Below are 7,948 nucleotides of genomic sequence, written 5' to 3'. Positions count from 1 at the left end.
TCACTCACACTCACTCACCTACTCACTCACACTCACTCACTCTCTACATAACAGAGGGAGTGCACACAAACTCCACACACTCACCCACTCACCCACTCACCCACTCACACACTCACTCACCCACTCACTCACACTCTACATTACAGAAGGAGAGCACACAAACTCCTCACTCACTCACTCACCCACTCACCCACCCACTCACCCACTCACCCACTCACTCACTCACACACTCACTCACCCACTCACCCACTCACCCACTCACCCACCCACTCACCCACCCACTCACCCACTCACCCACTCACCCACTCACTCACCCTCACTCTCTACATTACAGAGGGAGAGCACACAAACTCCACTCACCCACTCACCCACCCACTCACTCACCCACCCACCCACTCACCCACTCACCCACTCACCCACCCACTCACCCACTCACCCACTCACTCACCCTCACTCTCTACATTACAGGGGGAGAGCACACAAACGCCGCACTGCCAGAGCACCCGAGTCGAGAGAGGAACCCCTGCCGCGTCTCGCTGCGAGGCGCGGGTGTTACCAGCGCCGTCTACGCTGCATCAATTCGATTTGCTGGACACCCCTTCTCAAACGAGGTGTTTCCATTTCGATTTAAAGCTTTCGTGACTGCAGGGATTCATCTTATTGGTTCTTTCGGTAAAGTCACGTAGAATGGAAATAATCAAATAATACAAATAAAACATAATAAGATAATTCTCACGACGTTTCGGCCACAACGCAAGCAGCCGTCCTCAGGTGAAGAACAAGTCTCCCCGACAGCCCTGTTCTTCACCTGAGGACGGCTGCTTGCGTTGTGGCCGAAACGTCGTGAGAATTATCTTATTATGTTTTATTTGTATTATTTTATTATTTCCATTCTACCTGACTTCACCGAAAGAACCAAGAAGGGGTGTTTCCATCTCAAGGGATATGCCGAGTGACATCGTATTGATAAATATCGATTCGCGGGGAGGGTGACGGGGGAGGGGGTCTGAAGGGGGGTGGTGTTATAGTTCCACGTGGGGAGCGGTGGCGCAGTGGTTAGCGCACTGCGCTACGAACCCGGCAACCCGAGTTCGATTCCCGCTCAAGGCCAACACCAGCGGCGATTGTCTGAACCGGTACTGGGCTTCTCCTAGGTCGACTCAGCCTCAAATGAGTACCTGGTGTGCTGTGTAAACATCGCCACTCGGGAGACAAAGGCGGCCGGGCGTGGTGCTGGCCACCCACCCCCTCGTGTGCCGTGTGGTGCTCGCTAACAGCACTTGCCTCATCAGTCTGTGACAGGCTATACGGGGGACCTTTGTCTTTGTTGTTTAAAGTTCCACCCCGCGTGATAACATCCCGAGCACGTGGCCACGTGACCCCCACAATCGACCTCGCGCCCCCCGTGAATCAGCGCTGCGCCTGGTTAATCCTGATCGTAGGCCTCGGCAAGGTAAGAATTATTTTGTTATGTTTTATTATTATTATTTTATTATTTCCCTTCTACGTGACTTTACCGAAAGAACCAAGAAGATGAATCCCTGCAGTCACGAAAGCTTTAAATCGTACTTTAAGGTAAGGTAATTTACCCTTTTTACCGGGTAAAAGGGTAAAGGTAAGGGTAAAGGGTAGTGTAAAGGTAGGCTCGTTGCTTTTTAAATCCTTTATATTAAGTGCACTTGCTTGCTTGCGCGCTTACGACCGTGCAAATCTTTCGGTCGTTTTTTAACCCACTTCCCGTGATCCAATCGAGCTGACATTTTGCACACAGACTCGTTGTGCGTGACAATTTATTTTCGTGAAAAAAAATTCCCAAAATTTTCCACTTTTTAGGGAAAAAAAATTCATATTTAATTTAAAATACCAATGTGATAAAAATGAAACTCTTACTCAAGAAAAACAGAAATGAATAATAAAATAAAACCGATACCACGCATATAAAGGATTTATAGTGAAAAACTTTCTTTTTACGGGTTAATTTATTACCTTACCTGCTAAAGGGTAAAAGGTAGGCTAGAGTGATTGTATTGTGGTAAGGTAAAAGGTAGGGTAAAGGTAGCCTCGTTTTATTTTTTACACTTTTACATTACCTTGCCGATGCCTACTTGATCGGGCGATCCCGTACCGGGTTTTCCCAGAATGATGTCCGTAGACGTCTCTTCGGCCTCGCCATCGACACTCCGCAGCAGCTGGGTACGCAGAGAGCACGCGGTGATCGAGCTGTGTATGCAATAGATGGACTTTTCGTGTTTCTACTCAGACATGTGTGTATATGTATGTGAATGGTATTTAATGATGCAGGGCCCTTCGCTCATCACTTGCCTGGTGAAGGGGCCGTGTCGTATGTGAGCACGGGTGGTGGTGATGGGGCGGGTGTTTGACCATACTTCACCACCACGCCGCTAAGAAATAGAACCTTTTTGCCGGTGTCAAAGCATGAAAAATTAACTAAGAGGTTTTACCCTTTCTGGAATTAAAACGGGAAGGTGTTAGGATGTTCAAACACCAAATAGCTGTCTCTGGTGTAGGCCAATCAGTTCCAATGTCAACGCCATATATTGTTAGAGCTACGTGTGTTTGCATGTTCACCACAAGTAGAGATTGTGGTTAATGCAATAACTTGATAACTTGCAAAAGCAATGGTGCAAATGCTTACCCCGAGCTCTCATACTCTGATGGTGCATTGTCTTTGAGTTGTGCGCCTTTTGGCGTCATCTGGTCCAACACCATGTGAGGCTGGGCTCTAAGGAAAGCTGTCTCGGGTGTGGACCAATCAATGTCAAGGACAGTGCATACATTATCAGAGTTGTGTTTTTTGTTTGCATTCCGACCGCAGGTATTGTGGTCAATGCAAACATGACTCCTTGTAAAAAGGTGTCAGTTTTGTTGCCGGATAAAAGGGTTAAAAAAACAATTATAAACTTGCAAAAGGTTTCTGTTTGGTGTTTGATCATCTTAACACAACCCCTGCTGTTTTATTATGGGCCAGAAAGGGGAAAACCTCTTCTTATTTTTGTAACGCTGGTAAGCTTAGGGAGGGGTCTTCATTCAACAGATCGCAGCTCGATGTCGATGATGATGATCTAGTTTACAACGGGCAGAAGGATGGAAGCGAATGCGTGGTGGAATCAATGATATTGGCAACGTCTTAACTCCTTCTCTCGAATAAAACTCACTCGGAAATCGTCTGTCGTTCATACGTGCCCGGCGCAGCGCTCGTTTCTCTACTCATCAATGAAGTCAGTGCTGGGAATTCCACGTTCCTATGGCGGGGGCGGGGGGTGGTGCAGCCTAACCCACAGGACACCCACCCCTGGATGTCCACGCCGTTGAAGAGCGAATCGATGAGTTGACCCAGAACCTGGAATTTACCTAGCGACCGACTTGACGGTTGTCTGTCCGTCCTGCGCGTGACGTCACTCCACACGAGGCCCACCCCCCCGCGTGACGTCACTCCACAGGAGGCCCACTCCCCTCATTAATATTCATGAGAGGGTGGATTTTTACACCAACGCAGAAGGTCGAGCTGAATTAAATAATTAAATATTTCTTTACGCAAAGTCGCGTCAAATATGACGTTTCTTGACAGAAAGTGACGGTAAAAAATAAATCTACGCAGCACAATGCTACATCCGTGCGTGACGTCACTGAAAAAGCCCCCACCCCCTCCCTTCATTAATATTCATGCCCCACGTGGACATTTACACTGACGCACTCCACATGCCGCACCCCTCCCCAATAACCATGAGCGGGTGACGTCACTCCACATGCCGCACCCCTCCTCCCCAATAACCATGAGCGGGTGACGTCACTCCACATGCCGCACCCCCCCCTCATTAATAACCATGAGCGGGTGACGTCACTCCACATGCCGCACCCCTCCCCAATAACCATGAGCGGGTGACGTCACTCCACATGCGCACCCCTCCCCAATAACCATGAGCGGGTGACGTCACTCCACATGCCGCACCCCTCCCCAATAACCATGAGCGGGTGACGTCACTCCACATGCCGCACCCCTCCCCAATAACCATGAGCGGGTGACGTCACTCCACATGCCGCACCCCTCCCCTCATTAATAACCATGAGCGGGTGACGTCACTCCACATGCCGCACCCCTCCTCCCCAATAACCATGAGCGGGTGACGTCACTCCACATGCCGCACCCCCCCCTCATTAATAACCATGAGCGGGTGACGTCACTCCACATGCCGCACCCCTCCCCAATAACCATGAGCGGGTGACGTCACTCCACATGCGCACCCCTCCCCAATAACCATGAGCGGGTGACGTCACTCCACATGCCGCACCCCTCCCCAATAACCATGAGCGGGTGACGTCACTCCACATGCCGCACCCCTCCCCAATAACCATGAGCGGGTGACGTCACTCCACATGCCGCACCCCTCCCCTCATTAATAACCATGAGCGGGTGACGTCACTCCACATGCCGCACCCCTCCCCAATAACCATGAGCGGGTGACGTCACTCCACATGCCGCACCCCCCCCTCATTAATAACCATGAGCGGGTGACGTCACTCCACATGCCGCACCCCTCCCCAATAACCATGAGCGGGTGACGTCACTCCACATGCGCACCCCTCCCCAATAACCATGAGCGGGTGACGTCACTCCACATGCCGCACCCCTCCCCAATAACCATGAGCGGGTGACGTCACTCCACATGCCGCACCCCTCCCCAATAACCATGAGCGGGTGACGTCACTCCACATGCCGCACCCCTCCCCTCATTAATAACCATGAGCGGGTGACGTCACTCCACATGCCGCACCCCCCCCTCATTAATAATCATGAGCGGGTGACGTCACTCCACATGCCGCACCCCCCCCTCATTAATAATCATGAGCGGGTGACGTCACTCCACACGCCGCACCCCCCCCTCATTAATAATCATGAGCGGGTGACGTCACTCCACACGCCGCACCCCTCCCCAATAACCATGAGGGGTGACGTCACTCCACATGGGGCAACCCCCCCCCTCATTAATAATCATGAGCTGAACAATTTTTCTGGTGAATATTTCAGATAAACTGCAATATGTACCCGCCCTTGGACGGGCAAAAAAGCTAGTTTTACATGTTAATTGATTGTATTATTTAGAATTAGTGTAGTAGTATATACTTTGTGACTGATGAAGGATTTGTTTGTTACTCACTAGGCACTATTAGTGTAACTGTTGGTATGCCCGGTTTAAAAACTGGGCCATCAGAATAACACATTTCAAATGTAATCCTCATCATGGATTTCCTGCGGTTTAAACCCAGGCAGTCTACAGCCCCTATCGTCTACTCTGTCTCGCTACTCACCTCTCTACCTGTGAAGAAGGGTCATTGCTCGAAACGTCACCTATTACCTATATGTTGTACTTTCAAGGCCACACATTGTTATTGACGAATGTTGACAAAACTTAGTCGGTGTCATGAGTCACCAGCCTCCTCCATCCCACCCCGCCCCGTCATCGAGCAGCGGACAGAGCATGCCTGGTGAGGATGCATGGTGGGAGGCAGAGCTGTAAAGTATTCGGTGTCTTACAACGCTCGCTCGCTCACAATCGGGCATCCAGAGAAGACCGTGCAACGTGTCCCGACGCAATGCCCTCGATCCACAGACGCACTCCACTCCGCCGCTCCTAACGCGGTTACCTGGACGTGACCACCTGAGTCTGGGATTGTAGTCGGTGCTCTGCACCTACCATCAGTTTCAGTCTCATTTATTAGGTATAACCCTGAGAGCCATGCGGCCCTTGAGTCGGGTGCAACCGCAACAAAACAAAAACATGAACAAGGAACATCTTAAAGTGACTACACGCAAACAGAAAAATTCTGGAAAAAACAGCAAAGTCTTGCAGAAAAAAAGCACCGTATTTCAACGCTGTGTGCAAAAATCCCAGTGGGATGCAAGTCAAACAATAACAACCATAAGACAATGTAGAATAAAGTTATCAGGCTAACTCTGTACTACAACAAACAAACATGGCTAAACCAAAACGTTTACAAAATAAAGCTATAAAACAATGTAACAGTGAACTGTGATTCAAATTTAACAATAAACGATACACATAACATGTACTACCAAACTTTGCAGCCATAGTTGGTTCAATGAGTCACTCCATAACAGCAGGAGTATCAGTAGCAGAATAAAAAAATGTCAATGCACCTTTAAAGATCAAACTCAAGATCATACTTTGCAGCGGTCAATGATACATTTTATTTCAGGCCATTCTGAATAGCAGGTGTGTTCAACTCCTCTCGAGCAGTTTTGAGTGAAGATCTCACAGATCGTGATCCAAGTTGCAGTTTATTGCCGATAGCATTCCAGACCCTTGGGGCACACGACAAGAAGCAGGTGACGACCCACAATCAACACGTGATGACTCAGCAGTCACGCGTCTCTCATGTGGATAACGATCGGCCGATTGCATTCTTGACTCCAGCAATGGAGAGATCACGGCCGATTATGATGACAATGTATATGGTACAATGTTTATTGTATTCCTACAGCACACATTCACTCACTCACCCTCCCCCACCCACCCACCCCCGCTCCTCGTCAGTAACGACAAAGACGTCGTGTGTCACGCGGTGGTCGGTCGGATTGCTCATTGCCGCTACGCCGAACTACGATGTAGCAACCTGGATATCACAAATGATAGCCCAACGAAGTGGCTTATCACGTGGAAATGTATAGCAGCCACATACTCTAAACGCGTGTTGTTGATTCTAAATGTGGAGGGAATAACCGGAGGACCCGGAGAAAAGTCCACGCGACCACGGGGAGAAAGACGCAAACTCCAAATATACAGCAGGCGGCAGGGTCGGGATCGAATCCACGACCTCCTGTAGACCAGGCGAGGTAGTTAACATCTCCTAGCCACCGTGGTGATGATGATGATGATGATGAGAGACACGCAAACTCCAAATATACAGCAGCAGGCGTCAGGGTCGGAATCCAAATCCACGACCTCCTGTAAACCAGGCGAGGTAGTTAACATCTGCTAGGCACCGTGATGATGATGATGAGAGAGAGACACGCAAACTCCAAATATACAGCAGCAGGCGTCAGGGTCGGAATCGAAACCCACGACCTCCTGTAGACCAGGCGAGGTAGTTAACATCTCCTAGCCACCGTGACAATGAGAGAGAGACACACACGAACTCCAAATATACAGCAGGCGTCAGGGTCGGAATCGAACCCACGACCTCCTGTATACCAGGCGAGGTAGTTAACATCTCCTAACCACCGTGATGATAATGATGAGAGAGAGACACCGAAAACTCCAAATATACAGCAGCAGTCAGGGTCGGAATCGAAACCCATGACCTCCTGCATACCTGGCGAGGTAGTTAACATCTCCTAGGTACCGTGATGATGATGAGAGAGAGACACGCAAACTCCAAATATACAGCAGCAGTCAGGGTTGGGATCAAACCCACGACCTCCTGTAGACCAGGCGATGTAGTTGACATCTCGCCACCAATCGATGGGGCCCGTGGATTGGGAGCGTGTTTGTGGCGAGAGACAATCACGCACCCTCGCCGCAGACCGACAGTGTACAATGACGATAGAGTCCCCGGCTCTCTGCGAACATTCGACCCTTCACACCGTGCACGAGATGGTGCAGTGCACGAGATGGTGCAGTGCACGAGATGGTGCAATGCACGAGATGGTGCAGTGCACGAGATGGTGCAGTACACGAGATGGTGCAGTGCACGAGATGGTGCAGTGCACGAGATGGTGCAATGCACGAGATGGTGCAATGCACGAGATGGTGCAATGCACGAGATGGTGCAATGCACGAGATGGTGCAGTGCACGAGATGGTGCAATGCACGAGATGGTGCAATGCACGAGATGGTACAGTGCACGAGATGGTGCAATGCACGAGATGGTGCAATGCACGAGATGGTGCAATGCACGAGATGGTGCA

Source organism: Lampetra planeri, unplaced genomic scaffold (assembly GCF_965212315.1).
Source record: "Lampetra planeri unplaced genomic scaffold, kcLamPlan1.2.h2 scaffold_529, whole genome shotgun sequence".
Lineage (NCBI taxonomy): Eukaryota > Metazoa > Chordata > Hyperoartia > Petromyzontiformes > Petromyzontidae > Lampetra > Lampetra planeri.
Note: the sequence above shows the minus strand (reverse complement) of the source record.